Below are 18,964 nucleotides of genomic sequence, written 5' to 3' on the forward strand. Positions count from 1 at the left end.
AAATAAAATAAAATAATAGAAATGGTTATTAAACAATGGATGAGACAGAAAAATGAGCCAGACAGTGGAGTGATAATTGTAAGTAAATATACCTTCACTTCTGCAAAACCTTCCAAATACTTAATTATCCACTGATCACCTGTATTTCCACCAGCCCTACCACTTTTCTTAGCATCACACTGTCCCTTCTTAGGGGTCCTGTCAACTGCATATCTGTCCCCCCAGTTTTTAAAAGCACAGCAAATACTCTCTCCATCTTCTCCTCACTTATGGAACATTATTTCTAAATGGTTGTAAGAATGTTGTCAAAAATCTGGCCATTCTGGGGCTGGGGTTGTAGTAGTGCTCTTGCAATGGGTTCGATCCTCAGCACCACATATAAATAAATTGAAGATATTTTTGTCCATCTACAACTAAAAATACATTTTTTTAAAAAATCTGGACATTCAGAAACGTGGACATTTAACGAGCTTGCTCATTCTCTTTTGGATACCAAACGATGCGTAGTTGTCACTAGAGAGTCTCTTAGCTTAATAGAAAGCAGAAGCAATTCAGGATTTGGGGGCCTGACTCATTCCCATTAATACCACTTCCCAACTGGGGCACATGGGTCAGTGGTCATGTTCATAACTGCATTAAAGCCATTAAGCTAGGGACCAGCAGGGGCAGGCAAGGTAGATGTGTGTTTGCTTGCTTGGGATGAGTGCTAGGATAAGGGTTCTGAAGTGCCCCCAAGGACTTGGGATTCTGAATAATGTAATGATGTGCACTTCGCAAAGTACCATCACATTCATTATGCCATTATTCAACCCGTAATGCTGGAGCTGTAGGGATTAACATCTCTGTGTTACCAAAGAAGAAACTGAGGCTCAAAGAATAAAGTAGCACGCCAAACACTGCAGACTCATGCTGTTTTCTGACAAATCCTGAGTGCATTTTAAAATGAGCAGATGGTGAAAACACCTCTCATCTCTCCCTGAATGAGGTTATAGAATTTTATTCCAGCAAGGTTGCAGGTTACTCTGGGAAGCCAAGGGAAGCTTCCTCTCCCTGTCAAGTAGGCCCCTTGGCTGGCACTTTTTCACATAGCTACTGTAAGCACCAAAAGGGTTCTGGAGTACCCCATCATTCAGGATGCCTGTTTCCTGCTTTAAGATTTCCCAGTGGGCCTGTGGCTTGTCTTTTGCTTCTTCACCTCACTAGGGCTGTTTCTATGGGTCTGTCAACTAGGTGTCCTTGCTGCAGGGACAACCTCACATTCACACTCCCTGACCCACCCGGGGGAGTGACTGCTGATTAAACTGTGGGCCCTTCCCACCCACAATCCAATCGCAGGCCCGAGCATTGTCAGAGGGCCCCGCCATCATCACGGCTCTCTCTGCTGTGTGTTACTGTGCAGACAGAGGAAAATGACAGTTTTCATCATTTCCTGCTAAATGATTCAGTGCTGATTCAGCCAGTTTCAACTCCACAGCAATGCAATAGAGAAAGAGGGGGGGAAAGACCCAGAATAGAAAAGCAAATGCTTATCAACCATTCTGAGTTATTGTTGCGGGCGGGCCCTTTCTTTTCCTTCACTCAGGAAAGTCCTTGTTACATTCTCCAAGGACATACAGCTGTACTGGAGAGATGCCTCTGGAGGTTTTCCCCTTTATCTACCTGACTTATTTTCATTTCCTGATGCCCCAGCAATGGGAACCACTTGCAAAAGTAAGATTTACCAGACCAGAAATGTAGCAGTACTGGTTCAAAATGATTCAGAGTTGTTTGCATCTCTGAACCTCAAGTCCTCTCTCTAGAACTTACATAGAGGGAAATAAGAAGGAGGGGGATATGAAAAATGGTGGAATGAGACAGACATCATTACCCTATGTATGATTACATGAATGGTATGACTCTACATCGTGCATAACCATAGAAACAAAAAGATGTACCCCATTTGTGTACAATGAATCAAAATGGAGTCTCTAAGAATAAAAAAAATTAATAATAGAAAAAGATAACCCAAATTTCTTCAAATATGTGTGAAACACTTTGCAAGCTACACAGCATTGGAAGAAAGCAAAACTCACCCCAGGTGGGAGGGGAGTTTCTCTTTTAGACACTAATTGATATGTCTTGTTAGATGTCCCTACATAAGACCCTAAGAGGTGCCTGGCCAAACTAAGGCTTTTCATGCCTGAAAACTATCCAGCAGAAAGGTCTGCTCTGGGCAAGATTTCTAGGGAGGAAGGCTTGTCTTAGCATCTTCTGACCTTCTGAGGGCAAGAAAAGGGCTCCTCATCTCTGAGTTTGTTATCTTGGGCCTTGATATCTCTAAATGCCCCCTACCATGCTTCAGAAGGCTCATACTACCCTCTCTAGTCCACTCCCCCAAACTCCATGCTTTACTCAACTAAATTTTGCCAGCAAGAAATAATCCCCATTTCTTTAATCCTTTCCGGGTCAATCTAAACCACATCGAAATGTATGTATTCCTTAGATAGGGGTCTGCCCACCCCTATCTCAACTTTCAATTTAATATAGCTAATTAAGCTGTGCTGAGGTCCTTCTTAAGTACCAAAAGTTCTTTTGTTCAGACATCAAAGCTGAAGAGTAATTCCGTGGATGGGGCTTACCCTTTCTTTCCTCCATGTTTTTATCCATGCTCTTCTCCTTGCATAGGAACACTTCTTTGTCTTTCTTTCTTCCCCAACAGCTCCTCTTCTTTATTTCCAGCAAGTTCTTACTCACTGGTAGTTCTATTTTAAAACCAACCCCCACCCAGGAAGCCTGCCCTTAGCCTATCAGACAATAGGCTGACTTACCTATTATTTATTCCACAGCTCCTGCACATCTTCCCTACAGATCATCACAGGCCTGTCACTACTGCTTCCCATCTTTCTGCCCAACTAGGGAATAAGGTTCATGAGAGCAAGGCTAATGAACACGCATTGACTTCATGACCCCATTGCCTAGCACTTTGGCACACAGTAAGGCTTACTACCAAAATGCTGAATGAATCATGGAACCAAGAAAGTTTTTGTGATAACTTAGAAATTGGCAGGGATCATCCAGAAGAGTGTCCCACCCAAGCCTGGTATCTCCTACTCAGCATCCCTGAGGAGTCAACTAGCTTCTATGTGAACAGGAGCAGATACGGAGAAGTCACTTCTTCACAAGACTATTAATTCCCTCCTTGGGCATTTCTGTTAGTAAGTTCATCATTTGAACTGGTGCAACGTACAAACTGCCCACTCCTAGCCATAGGCGAGGGTACGGGTGTTCTCTTATAAACTCTCCAGCTGTGTGACTTTTCCCACTAGGCACCTCTGGATTCCCTCTTCAAGTCACCTGAGTAGTCCTGCTTCTTCCTATTTCCTTCTCAAGGCCTAGTGATGAGTTTTCTTCTTTCTGCCCTGTCCTCTCAGATAGAAGTTTCCTGACCACTATCTGATTTTCACTTTCCGATTGACCTCTAGACACTGTCTTCCACGTCTCCCTTGACTCTATCCTCCACATTTCATACCCAGAGGTAAGTCCCTGAACCTCTAATCAGATATACCCTGGATGCCCTTCTCTGCAAGGCAAATCGGGATGTTATTGAGATGGTGAAATCAGGGATCATTCCCAGAGTGCCCTCAAGTCACCTGCCCCTCTCCACAGGAGAGCCCCTGAAAACTCCAGCAATGCCTTCTTCTTCTTGGTGAGATGGTCTTTCTCCTCCTAAGATTGTCTCTTTTCCCCAAGATAAACAGCCACAGGCTCTTTCGTTATTTCTCATGTGGCTCTGTATCCAAATCCTCCACAGCTTTGGCCTCCTATGCAGGATGATTATTAATTGGGACTTTTGGATACCCCCACATCCCAAATCTTATCTTGACCCTCACTACACCCACCTGAGACCATAGACTATAAGACAGTGAAGCCACAGGGCAGCTTCAGGTTTTCATTTTAACGCATAGAACTCTAAGCAGGGTCTCCCCCACTATCAGATAATTATTCTTTCTCACACTGGAATATGTTACATTCAGCGAGGCAGAAGTTGCCTTGGGGAAGGACTAGGATGTATACAATCTGCTCCATATTTAAAAAATGAAAAAGAAAATGGAAAAAAAATCCACAACTTCTCCCTTTCTGTGCCGTTAAGATAAACATCCTTTCCCCCAGTTACACAGTTTGAGCTGATGGTGAATACTTTTCTCCCTACAGAAATCACTTCTGAAAAGCAGACATTTAACATTTCCAATCTGTCTCTGAAGCCGAGATTAAATTACATTCTGTTTTGAAGGAATCGAAAACACACTTGTTAATATAATAAATGCCTTCCGTTAGTTCTAGAATTTGTCTTTGTTAGGCACATAATTCAAGAATTATCTATTATGGTAAAAAAAAAAATTGAGCCATCTGGGCCTTTGCTAATATCTGTAAGCAATAAGTCTTCGATTTCCTTCATACTTCATTACTGGCGATACACGGAGAGCAATCATTCCAAAATCAGAGCTTGTTTTCTGTTGTCGGACCATTGTTCATCAGGATTTATGAAGCAACAAAAAGGCATTTTCTTGATTTTCATAAGTTAAGCTAACAGTCCGGTGATGACAACCCCATTAAAACTCAGCAAGTTAGATGTTTAAGCTATGGAGTTTTATACCATATCTATCATTTTTACAAAACGACTCTTTCCTCCTTCAACTTTCTGTAGAATCTTTTATAGATAGAAAGGACAGGAAAAATGTTTATTTACCATATATTTGTTAAGCCATGTACATTTGCAATGCATCTTACCTGACAATGTGTAAAGGGTATAAAGCATTATCAAACTGGCCAATTTTGCTGATGTGGAGAGAAGAGATGATAGGCAAATAGCATTCTCTTCCAAATCAAGTCTGCCTGATCTCGCTGTTGCTAATGCATTTCTCTCTGAAGGTAGTGGCGAGTGGGGAAGGCACAGCCAAGGGAAGCAGCACATTTTTCTCTAGAAATAGCAGCCCTGCCTTTCTCTACGGGTTGAAGAATGCAATCTACAGCCTGTAAACTGTGTATGCTAAGAATCTTGTGGTTTAGGTTTCTGGACACATTTAGTGTCAGTTGAGACTCTGGTAGTCAGTGTAGAAAAGAAATCCTTAACTGGCAAGAAGAAGAGATTTCTTGACTTTAAAGTCTTATATCTAGGAATCTTCCATGTGCGATAAGGGAATCCTGTTAGGTATGCCAGTAGAGTTTATTCGTTGTGATTCATTCCTTCTTAGGGCTGTCTGTTGGATTTATCAGCATAAGTGTTATTCAAAGCAGAAGGTACAGGTGTGTGTGTGTGTGTGTGTGTGTGTGTGTGTGTGTGTGTGTGATTTAAGGAAGGGAGCTGTTGTCATCTGAGAATCAGATGGTTTTTAGGTCGGTTCCATCTTGAATGCCAACAGTTTTCTGATGGTTGTGACATTAGTAGCAAGGGCCTTAGAAACACCCGAGGATGATACTAGAAACAGAGAAATGAGACTGGAGCTATTTCATTCAAGAGGTAAGCTTCCCAAGTTGAGTGAGTTAATTATCGACCTCTATGGAGTCAAGGAGATGGATTGGGTGCCAGAGAACCCAACAAAGTCTTGTCTCAAGGCATTTGTTACTTATTGCTTCCATCACTATAACAAATACCCGAGATAATCAACTTATAGAGGGAAACAGGGTTTTTCTGGCTCACAGTTATTGGCAGGCAGTACCAGTCAGTTTAGGAGCAGACAATCCCGGGATTTCCAGGACTCTGGTGAGGGTGCCAGATGACAATGTTGGGAAGTACGTGGCTGAGCAAAACTGCTCACCTAGAGTCAGGAAACAAAAAGAGAGAGAGGAAAAGACCCCCTGGGTCACCCAATCCTCTTTGGGGACACACCTCCAGTGACCTAAACCCTTTCATTAGACCCCACCTCTTAAAGGTCCCATAACCTCCCAATAGCACCATGCTGGAGACCAAGTCTCTAACACATGTTCCTTTGGGAGACACGTAAGATCCAAAGCATAGCGGCATTTCTCATTATGCTGCTAATCTAGAGACACAGCAGGAAAGGGAGAAGAAAAGGGGACTAACATTTGTTGTGCCATTGTATTCTACATTCTGTACTGGGCGTGTTTATATATATATATATGAGCTGTGCTTTTTGAGATGCTTGATCTGCTCTTTTCTCAAACATGGTTTCTCATGGACCCAATGCTACACATTCCAACAGTGTTGGTGAGACACAAAAATTTATATGTGCCCAACTGTGCTTAATGTTCTGCCCCCAGGAAGCGACTGATGTGGAGCCAGCAAAAGCACAGTCACTTTTGATAGATGACTGGCTCCTCAAGGCTGCTTCTGAGACACTTGATGTCTTCCTGTGGGATTGCTCAAGATTCCAGAAAGCCTGGGTTTTGTTTCTCTCTGCCATCATTGTGGCTGAGGTCGGATGCTGCCTTCTGTGTGACTAACTCCCTTTTCTGAAATGAAAACCAGTAGAAACAGCAAACAAACATTCAGCACGGGTTGCTTGCTTGTTGAATTCCCCTATCTACCAATTTGTGCCTCTTGCTTTTTCAACCTGGTGGGTTAATGCTATAAAGTTAATTCCTATTAGTTCTATTATTACACTTTATCTGGCTTCCCCTGGGGCAGCTGGTAGAATATTGAAACACACACACACACACACACACACACACACACACACATGTAAATGCCTTATAATAAAATAATTTTTAAATGATAGATTAGATCTTAAAATATATGAACAGCTTATGTTATCGCTGTGCCTGAGAGACTTCACCCCTCCGGTATGGTTCTGACTCTGTTTCTGATTAAAGAAAAAAGAAATTGCTGTTGTGAGCGTTTGGCTTCTGATTTTCCATAATTCTTATTTGTAAGCACTTTTGTGCTGGTACCTCCTTATAATTTACTAAGTGCTTTGCTCTTAAAGAGCACTTAGCAGAAAGAGGTGCAGAGAAATTACATCTGGCAATTATGCCAGTAAATTTAACTCCAGGACCCAAGCAATATAGGTCATTTCTTGCTTCAGGTTTCCTATCCCTGTCCCTGCAACAGGTTGCCCATGGACTGCTCCTGACCACGTGAAGGAGGCATGGGTGATTGCCTGCTGTTAAGCTGTCATTTAGGTCTCTGATGGCCTTTGGAATACATTAGTAAGGCTCATTCATGAGCAAGAACAAAGACAGTACAGCCAAGACAAAGCTCAAGAAGCCTAGATTACCAGAAGTCATGTGGTCTTAGTTTCTTGTGGTGCCAAGTAGCTCAGCCCTCAAACAAAGAATGTGACCAAAATTTTTTCCTCTGCTTTAAAGAATATGCCAGTGACCTTGCCCATGACCTGTTCCCCTCCCTTACCTCAGTATTTCCCATGCTTCTGCATAGAAGGACTGCATAATTTCTACCCCAAATCAGAAAACTTTGAGACAGAAAGAGGAAGTAAATAGTTACAGGAAGAAAATAAGTGTAAACAGGACCCTCTTGGGTAAACTGGGGATGAGTAGTCACTGGGTTGTAAGGTTTCCTCCTCCAGGATAGAAAAGAAGACAAGGATATAAAATTAGTTCTGAGTCCTAGCACTGGGTCCACTTCTCTACAATTCCTTTTCCAAAGAACTTGTAGTTTGAGACTTCTTGCTGCCAAGCAGAAAGAAGATATTTGATATCATGTGTACTTTGTCCTCTGAGGAATTAGGAGAGTGAAGCATCCAAGTGTGTGGGCTCCCAAGCCAGATTACATGGGTTTATATACTAGCTTCCTGCTTACCAGCTGGGTGATCAAGGTACTTGCCAGTTATTTAACTTCTTTTGTGGTTTAGTCACTAAGCAAGTAGAGAAGAGAAAATCCAGAAGTGTTACATCAATGAAAGTTCATCCATCTGGAAACAAGAGACAAGAAGGAAAGAGGTGGATTCTGAGTAGAGGTTACCATTTATAGTAGCCAACCCCTTCCCTTATCTGCAGTTTTCCTTCTGTGCTTTCAATTACCTAGTCAATTATAACCCAAAAAATATTAAATAGAAAATTCCAGAAATAAGCAAGTTTTAAATTGTATGCTGTTCTTATATTTAAATACAAGATTTGAGATATGGTAATAATTGGTTGATATTCAAGATGACTACTAAGTGACTACATGGTGGGTAGTACATACAGTGTAGATACTCTGGGTAGAAGGATGATTTCACACCATTGTGGGATGGAGCAGGATGGTATAAGATTTCATTATGCTGCTTACAAAGACTTCTTGAAAACCAGTGGAGAAAGTCAATAGAAGCTAACACTACACCATAGTGTCTACATAACTCACCTCAACCACGTAGGCATTTTTATATCTCATCTCATCACAAGAAGAAGGGTGAACACAATAAGATATTTTGAGAGAGAGAGAGGGGGAATGAGAGATAATATTCACATAACTTTTGCTACAATATATTGTTATAAATTTATATTTTAATATTATTTATTAATGTTTATCTCTTACTGAGCCTTACTGATAAACTAATCATAGGGATATATGTATAGAAAAAAACGGTCTATATATAGAGTTTGGTACTACCTGTAGTTTCAGACATCCACTGGGAATCTTGGAATGTATCCCCAGAAGGTAAGGAAAGGCTACAGTCTGAAATACCTGCCAGTGCCGGGCCCTTAATGACAACTTTAATCTTAACACCAACTCAGCAAGGTACACATTTTTATCATCCTCATAATCATTGTCACCATCGTTACATCTGTTTTACAGATGTGAATGTGGAAGCACTGAGTTAATATCTTCCCATGACCACATAGCTAGCAAGAATTAGGACCTCTTTCAAGTTAGACCACATCACTTCCAGTGTACCAACTCTGTCAACTAGAGTGTGTGTGCATGTATGATAAGAGTATTATTCTTCAGTGAAATCCCCAGTTAAACTTACTTCAAGTGGCCACCAGCTCATGTTTTCTAGAGCATTTGCCCTCAACTGGAAATTCTTCTTGTCAAATTATTTCTCCCTCCTTTGGACTTCAACTTTGTAGCCTGGGATAATTTCTTTAATCTCTCCTTGTTTAGTTTCCTCATCTATAATATGGAACTAATAGTCACACCCACCTTATTGGAGTTTTGCAAAAACTCAATGTGATAATGCATGCAAAGTCTTCAAAATGGTGCCCAACGCATGATACATTCTCAGGGACTAGTAGCTGTCCATATCATGCTTCAAGCTAGCAGGTGAAGTCAGAGAACTGGAGAAAGAAGATCTTCATCACTGAGTGGTGGAGAATACAGGGGAACTTTAGAATTCTATCAAATAAGAAAAGATGAAACATGGCAAACAAAAAGATATTCCTTTTCTGCTTTCATGAAAAAACTTTCTCAATGATATGACAAAAGAAGCAAACTCACCTGGCACAGTGGCACATGCCTGTAATCCCAGCAACTCAGAAGGCTGAGGCAGGAGGATCAGGAGTTCAAAACCAGCCTCAGCAACTTCAAGACATAAGCAACTCAGTGAGACCCTGTCTCTAAATAAAATACAAAATAGGGTTGGGGATGTGGCTCAGTGGTCAAGTTCCCCTGAATTCAATCCTGATACCAAAAAAAAAAAAGTAGAAGAAGAAGAAACTCACTTTCATTTATCTAGTAGCAAGCAGCAGGTCCATACCCATTGTCACTGAAATCCAGATCTGCAGTTTCTGTCCTCACCTACAGACTCTCCTATTTCCATGTTGCCCACAAACTCATGACATTTGCAGGTATGCTAATGACTCTGCAGGCTTGCTGCTCTGGGCCTACCTGGAAAGAGCCAGTGAGCACAGAGCAGCCAGGCCTGCAAGGCACACACCTGAAGAAAGCCTCCTCATCTGTAAAATGAGGAGGTTGGACCCACTGGATGATCTCTGAGGCCCTCTTCAGCTCTAACACTCTATGGGTCTGTGATTCTGAGGTACCCCTGGATTACCAGGGCACCAGAGGGTGAGCCAGTTGCATTTCTCATGCATAATGGGCTGAAGAGAAGCAATTGGTGGGAATTAAAGTCTCAAGTCTCAAGCAGGGCGGTTTGTCCTTGCTGTTTATTGGGAAGCCGAAGGTCACGCTTTGCCAGAGTCTTAAATATCAATCTCATCCATAAACCCCATGCAGGCTGCCTGGAGAGTCAAAGTCTCTTATATGAGACGAGTACAAGGTGGGGGAGAGCACAGAGGACAATGGGATATTTCAATACAGGCAAACAGCTTTCAGAGTCCTATAGCCTGGTTCAGCTTTCCTTTGCAACCGTGCTGTTTGATCCCTTTGCCATTGGGTTGAAAATTGTAAAAATACTTCACTTGCAAAAATTCACTGTGCATGTGGTTTTTCCATCCACCAGCTTTTAGGAGGCATTAAATGTACCGGAACACTTTGATAACCAGAGAGCATGGACTGCAATCATCAAGGGCAATAGGTTCCGGTAGTAAGGGATGAAGGTCACAGGCTTTGTTCTGTCCATCCTATAGAATGCAAATCTGAGGCAGGCGGAGGGTGGGGATGTGTATGGATTCTTTATAGGCCAAAGTAACTTTCCTGGATGTCACATTCAGCATGGAACTGTGCCAAAGGGGAGAGACGATCCTCCCAGTCCCCTGAGACCCAATTCAATTTCACCAACTGCTGGGATTCCATTTACCCTCCAGCAAGTTGTGTCCCTACAGTGTCACAATCGCATATTCATTAGAAACCTTTGCAATGGGTCCTTCTACCAACCGTTTAGGGAATTGCTTGACTCCCTTACCCTGCGTCACTTGCCATCACTTGGCTCTGAAAACACACTAACAAGGTTCATGTGTGATTGGGAAAGGTTGTGTCCAGGCACGTGTGTCCACACCCCTGAGAAACAGTGACCCAGGTAACTTAAGTGTGGAGACCATGGCTGGATCACCTAAGGCAACTTCAATTCTTCACACCAGCTATGTGACCTGGACACATATCTTAACTTTTCTTGCCTTGGTTTTCCTAGCTTTAAAATGGGGAATCAAATGTATCTTACTTCAGAAAGTGTGGGAAGGATACTGGGAATTTATACATAGCATACCTGCTATTATTTTTCCTCAATCATAGGCTAGGCATTTGTCAGGGGCTACTGTAGAGACTCCTAAAACCTTCCTTCTGGGCCTGCAGGCTACCTCTAGCAAATGAAGTTGCCACAGAGGGGAAAAGCAATTAGATAAGCGATTATCTCACCATGGTTAGCTCAAATCCCGTCTTGGTTTGAAAGGAAGAAAATAAAATGTTAAGAAGTACCAAGAGCAAGGGGTGAGGACACAGAATAGGAAGAAGAGAAGAGGCCAAAACAGAGTTTCCTAAAATCCATGAAAAATTTCACTGAATTTACAAGTTGACTTCTCTGGTCTACTGATTGAACTTCCTTTCCATCTGTCATCAGAAACTCCCACATCTACTTTTTACATATGCCCCTCTGCTCCCATGCCAACTTGTTATGGTTTGGATGTGAGGTGTCCCCCAAAAGCTCACATGTGAGACAATGCAGGAAGGTTCAGAAGAAAAACGATTGGGTTGTAAGAGTCTTAACCCAATCAGTGAACCAATCCCTGATGGGATTAATTGAAGTGGTAGGGTGTGGCTGGAGGAGGTGGGAACTGAGGTGTGGCTATGGGTTATATATTTTGTATCTGGAGATTGGAGACTCTCTCTGCTTCCTGATCACCATGATGTGAGTTGCTTCCCTCTGTTACCCTCTCCTGTCATGATGTCCAGCCTCACCTCGAACCCTGAAGAATGGAGCCAGCCTTCTATGGACTAAGACCTCTGAAACCGTGAGCCCTCAAATAAACCTTTTCTCCTCTACAATTGTGCTGGTCAGATCCTTTTAGTCACAGCAGCAAAATAGCTGACTAAAACACCACTCCACACTACTCTGCCCCCTAGAGGTACCTCGGAACTCAGGGAGAGAAGAAAGTGAAATGGCATGGAATTTCACATGACTGTGACCAACATCTGGAGCACAATCCCTGCTGGTAACTCCTAGATGTTCAGAAATAAGCCCAAGAACACACAAAGAGTATCCAGACTGACTTGAGCTGTATCCCACAGCAGTACTTTGTTGGAGGCAGGGAGGAGGTTACCTGCTTCTAAGGTGTGAGCCCCACCAGCGCAAGACGGTGTCCCAGGAACTCGTGCTTTCTCTGAGAAGGATCAGAGCCCCAGGTGGGAAGACATTGGGGATCCCACAGTTGATTCTGCGACACCCTCTTTCTCCTTCTCCTCTGCCTCTTGTTTTGCTTCACTCCCTAGAGAAAAAGTCTCCAGTTGTGCAATGAACTTGAATTTTCAGATGGGGAAATATATTTACAAAGTAGTACAGGCTTACTGGGGAAAAGATCAGAGAATATGTGAGGGGAAAAGAAAGTAATTCCTGTAATGACTCAACCCTATAAGTCCCTCTCCTCGGAGCACTCTTGTAAAACAGCCTAAACAGTTCTGGATATATTTCCAGAACCTTTTCTATGTACACGTAAGCCCAGGAGAATATGTGCAACAGTATTTTTTGAACAAAATAAATTTACATGATACTTATTGGTCTGCAAACTTGATATCTTGCTCCACCATACATCACAGATATATTAGTTTCCTAGGGTTGCCATAACAAAATACCAAAAACTGCACAGCTTAAAGAATGGAAGTTTTTTCTCTCACATTTTGGAGGTTCAGAGTAAAAACATCAAGGTGTCAGCAGGGCCATGTTCTCTCTGACAGCTCTAGGGGAGGATCCTTCCTTGACTCTTCTCTCTTCTGGTGTTTGTCAACAACCTGGGGTTTCCTGGTTCTTGGACTTATCACTCCCATTACATGACTGTCTTCCTATCAACTTTCCTCTGTGTGAATCTGTCTCTGTTTGTAGATTTCTCCTGTTTACAGGGACACCAGTCATATTGAGTTAGGGCCCCCAATAATGACCTCATCTTAACATGATCGCTGCTTTAAATATTCTATTTCCAAATAGGCCGCATTCTGAAGTACTGGGAGGTGAGACTTCAACATATCTTTTTTGGGAAATGCAATTCAATCCTTAACAATGGAAATCCCTTTGCATCTATTTTGGTTTCTTAATAACTTAATAACCCAATAATATCCCATCGTTTTTTGTGCTATAATTTACCATTCCACAAGCGAAGTACAGTCATCCTCTTCAGTTTTCCAATATGCCAATGAGCACTGTAATAGAAATTCTTATTCTATTGACCATATATTCTTATATATTTACTTTTGTAATGTTTAAGGATGGTGCTACCTTCTGCATGTTATTATCTCCTCTCAAAATTTGTATTTTGGACCAGCGATATTACTAAGAGGTGGAATCTTTATGGATACACAAAAGAAGATTGAAGGGAATGGCCTACTCCCTTCCCCCTTCCCACCAGATGAGTTCACAGAGTTTGTCTCTCCCTGCCTGTGAGGACACAGTAGTAGGCACCATCTCTACATGGACTAACCGCCACCAGACACCACATCTGCATGTGCCTTGATCTTGGACTTAACCTCCAGAACTGTGAGCAATAAACTTCCATTGTTTATAAATTCCCCAGTCTAAGGGATTTTGCTATGGCAGCCCAAACACACTAAGACAGATGGATTCCTAGAAGTAGAATTTATGGGTCAAAGGATACGTACATCTTAAATTTTGATGGATGTTGTAAAATTGTTCTGCACAAAATTATATCCATTTTTATACCCTCCAACAGTGTACAGTAGTGCCCTTTCCCCTATATCTTCATTAACACATCATCCATCCTTTATATTTCCAGCAATCTCATAAGTGAAAAGAATTTTCATGTTTAAGGGGTATCTCTCTGATTCCCTAGTGAAAATGAACATAATATGTTTATGATTCATTTGATTTATTTGTTCAAGGAATTTTTTATACTTTGTCCATTAATCCACAGGGTCACTTATTCATCCAACAGATATTTATAGAACATCCACAATGGGGCAATCAGAATGCCAAGTTGCTTGAATGGTATTTTCTTTCTTATTGGCTTTGTTAATTTTTGAAGTCTATATTCATATTGAGGAAATTAGTTCATTGTCTATAATATACTTAAATTTTTTCTCAAGACTTTGCTTTTTATTTTGTTCCTGGTATCTTTTACCCTTTATAAATTATAAAAAAATTAATTATTCCTATCTATTTTTATTTATTTTGAACTCTCTTTAGGAGGGTTTTCATAGTCCAAATTTACAAAAACACTGATATTTTCTTCTAGTACTTTTGTAACCTTGCAATTTTTTGAGCTTTTTAACTCTTTATATAGAATTTCTATATGTTTGATGTAAATATTGTTTTCCCAATATGGCCTGCTGATACTTAAATATCATTTGTTAATTATCCCATTCTCTCCCACTAATCAGAATGAAACTATTACTACCATTTTATTACACGCTCCCTTTTTTAACTGCATTCCCTGAAAGCAGAACCTGAGATAAAAGCTTGAGTGTTTTTGGAAATGTGAGCTTAAGAAAGAGGAATTCAGAAGTGGGGTGAGACCTTGCAGGGGGGAGAGTTAATACATGAATGTGCTTTCAAGTCAGCTATCCCAAAGGGCAACTGTTGCCTAATGCCCTGGTTGTTCTGAGAAGTGTAACTAAAAGTTCTGGAAATATTCCCAAATACCCTGGGAAAGTAGGGGAGAAGCATTTACCCCTTGACTGCCATTCTTCATTGGCCAAGGAGTGCTCCACAGATACTAACTTGTAATTAGAAGTTGGGCATGCGTGAATACAGAGTACATTCTCACCTGCATTGCACATAATGTTCCATAGCAGAAAACAATAGGTCAGCATGGGGACCAGAGGCAAGTGCTGTCTGATTGCACCTGTCTGAAGTTGGGCTGAGTTTTCAAAACGGTTCCTGCAGAAAACTTTTAAACTCTTAAAATTCTTAAATCCCAGTCTAGCGGTGCTTTCTGCAGATAGAAATGGTTTATATCTGTGCTGTCCAATGTGGTAGCTGCTAGCCATATATGACAATTGAGCTCTTAAATATGGCTAGTAATACTGGGGAATGACATGGGCCAAATTATATTGTTATGTTGTGTGCTTGTATGAATATGTAATGACAAATCTCAATATTATGCACAATACACCAATAAAAACATGGGAAAAGGTGGTAGTAAAACTGAGGAACTAATTTTTTTTATTTTGGGTTAATTTTAGTTAATTTAAATTTAAATATACCTAATCACATCCTATGAGAGTGCATAGAAGAGACTCTTTAAGTGGTACATTCATGGTGCCAATAAGCTATCTATGAGGTACCAAGCACCATAAAAATGAAATAGTTCACGGGATACACTAAGATCCTTATATGTGTTATCTTATTTAATCCTCATAACAACTCTTCATCATAGATATTATTATTCATGTTTTATAGATAAACAACAAAAGCTTAGTAAATTTAAATAACTTTCCTATGGTTGCATGACTTGTCTGAGACCAAGATTAAAACTGGGAGGTATAATTCCAAAGGGCATACCTGTAGTCATCATTCTATGAGGTCCTCTTTGTCACTAAATTCCTGTATGCACAGGTTCAGCATCTGAATTTTTTTTTTTTAATGCACCTATTCCTGCACCAGCACCACACTGTTTAAATACTGCAGCTTTAAAGTATGTCTTGATTCCTGGTAGTTTCCTAGCACTTTATCACGTGATATTTTAAAACATTTAAACCATAAATTACCTTCCCTATCTAGATCAGTGGTAGTTTCAACAAGCAGAGGCCAGTTAAGATCCTTTGGGTTCCAGGTAATAGACAAATAAAAATGGTGTTTGTTGTCCCACGTTGTAAGAAATTCAGAGGTAGACTTTTCTAGATTTGGCTAATAGGACTGCTCAGAGACCTCAGCTTTTAGATTTATTTCTTTTACTTTTCCAGATTATTGGCATTTGCCCTAACATTTATCTGTTCATGATCCAAGATGATTAAAGCTCTTCCAACATCACCTCCTCACACAGCCAAGATCAGAAAATGTGGCTTTGGGTAGGCAGCTCCCAGGGTCTGCTAACATGACGAAAAAAAAAAAAAAAAATGGAATTTGATTCAGAGACTGCATAGATTTAGGAGTCTCTAGAACTAAAAATATTCAGGTTTGTTTTCTATTTTAATATAATCTCTTAGTCATAACCAAAATAAAGGTTGGTTCAGAGAGTCAAAGTTCTTTTCAAGATCTTGATTCTTCTGTGGGCAAAAGGGAATCATCTGAGTTCAAAAGGTTTATTGTGATTATTTCTTTCTTGAGAGATGTTGCTGCAACTTAATGCTAAGAGAAGCTGACTTTCAATCCACTGAGCATCACCTCTTGATGTAGATTTAAACTATAACATCCTAAAATTTTAACTTTCACCTGGAAAATCCCATGGTCCACATTCTTCACTTTATAGACCAGGAACCCAAACCCAGTTGAGGACTAGATTCCAGGTTCTCTCACTTCATCTTTCTTCTGTCCCCTGCACGGTTCCCCCACATGGAAAGAAATTGAGCTGGAATAATTTATAGCTATTATTTTTTTTTCTTTGAATAACACCCTCGAACCAGGTTTTAACCACTTCTAAAATGAGCCTAATGCAAATTTCTGAACTACGGTACTGCTGTTGTTGAGGTAATCTGGGAATTTCCTAACTAATTTAGATTATGTGTATCTCTTACAGACATTTTTGGAGATAATTTAGGCATTTGATGGGCAAGAGTAAAGTTTATTGTGTATTTTTAAATTTTAATTTAGAGAGCAAAATATACTGACTGCAGAAAACTTGAAATCTTAAAAAAAAAAAAAAAACACTTAAACAAAAATTCATCTACTACCCACTGTCCTGTGACAATCACTGGTAATATCTGGTAACATCAGGACTCTGACTTCATGTATTTTTATAGTAGATATTTTTCATGTATCTTTTAAGATTAAGATTTACCATAGTTTACTTTCTTGTGTCCTCTTTTTAAAAAATTAAAGATGGGTGAGAACAATTTTCCAAGAAATAGTTAAGTAATTTAATTTTCAAAGAGTGTGAAGTATGACATCATATAGATAAACCTCAATGAACCTAATGGATTACCTACAAGTCAACGTGTATATTTGTTACTAATATTGCAATATTTCAGACACACATATTTTGTGCATTCCCAAAGATAAAAATATTCACCCAAAAGGTCATTAATACATTTTGCCATAAGGCCCTGGAGAAAATTTATCTCAATTTACAGAACCCCCTGTTGTATTTGACAACCCCATTTCCCTACTCCCTAGATCACCCAGGGGGTTATTACTCATTATCCTTTCAGTCAAGGGCAGCTTTTGCAAAAGCCACACTTATCTTTCTGACTGTAATTTTATTTGTCCCCTTTGTAACTCCCACGAATTCTTGTCTTGGCCAAGGCCACAAGAGGGGTTTCTGGCCTCCTGGGCTGCGCTGACATTGATTCAGCCAACAGTTTTACCAAAGGACAAAGCTAACGGATGTGTTCACTCGAGAGACCTGCTAGCAGTGGACCATGACAAGGGTGTGATGGGGAAACAGCAGCTTCCCCAGAAGTGCCCCTGACATACTGGAGAGAGGGAGCCCTGCTTTAATTGCCTTTACCTTCTTCTCCTGCAGGGTCTCTCCCTCCTGGCCTCGGAATTCCCTGGCAGAGACTCATTTGCATTTCCTTCTGCATGTCTTGCTAGTGGACACACAAAGGTGAATCTAGGAGCAAATTTAACAAACTGGCAGGAGGAATGATTCCAGACTGTTCTGGATAATCTTGGTATTAGTAGGGCATTTCCTTCGCTACTAAATCAATGCAAACAACGGGGTGCTTTATTTCTTTGCATGCAAGCTTTAATAACCCAACCCAGTCATAATGAATTCTGGGGCAGAATTAATGTAAAAGAGTAATGGTGATTAGGTAATTATCAAGTACAGAGAGTATTTAACCTTCCCAGTGACAGGACTGCCTCAGACTACCTGATATCATGCATGCTCTCTGGAAATAATTAATAATTTAAAAATTATCCAATCTCTACTATTAATCAAGAAATAAGGATCCAGGAACGGTGCCAATCAAGCTGAGTTCTTCCCCCATTTAACGTCTGCCAGCGTGCTCCTCGTCTCTGCTGTCTTAGAATGTGTCAGCCTCTTTGGTTTTTATTTCAGTCTGGCTAGACTTAAGCTGTTACAAGTCTCTCAGAATATTTCAACAAGCTGAGACGCATCACCCTCTAAAATTATCCACCCTGAGTGAAATGCCAGGAAGTAACCTTTGGCCTCTGCCTTTTTTAATTGCAACTCAAGCCATTTTTAAGCCATGGGCTGTGACAGCCCCATGCTCTACTCCCCTTTACCCACTCTCCTCTCCCGCTACTTCTCTTGGGCTGTTTACTCTGGAGACAGTGTGCGTGCGTGTGTGTCTGTTATTTACTGGATTGCGTCCTGATAAAAAGTCTCTGTATCTTTCCCTGGATACAGAGTTTTAATCCCTCAATGAAGGTAGACATACAAAGTAGGCCTTACCCACACATACATGTGTGAATAAATACACATGCACCCATAAATACACACACATACGTATAACAGGGAGCATGGAAAAATTCACCATGCTAAGTGACAAGGCATGGACTGCAAGAAAATTCAGAGTAGAATAACTGGAAGGAACTTTAAAGGTCATTTTCTCCAAATCCCCTACAGAAGATAACCCTGAGACACTGAGGAAAGAAGTGACTTTTCCAGGGTCACACAACAAATGAATAAGAGAAGAATCACTAAATGTCATTTCTTGGACTCCTGATGCCAGCAACAGAGGCCAACACAAGGGCATTTGGACAGCAGTGCAAGGAATACAGTTAACAAAATATTTGCTGCAATGGATGCTCTTTCCTCCTCCTCGATGTCCATCCAATTTCCATCTTGGACTGGTTGACTCCAAGAAGCAGATCCAGGATGCTTTCCCTAATGCTCCCAGGTT

Source organism: Sciurus carolinensis, chromosome 12 (genome assembly GCF_902686445.1).
Source record: "Sciurus carolinensis chromosome 12, mSciCar1.2, whole genome shotgun sequence".
Taxonomy (NCBI): domain Eukaryota; kingdom Metazoa; phylum Chordata; class Mammalia; order Rodentia; family Sciuridae; genus Sciurus; species Sciurus carolinensis.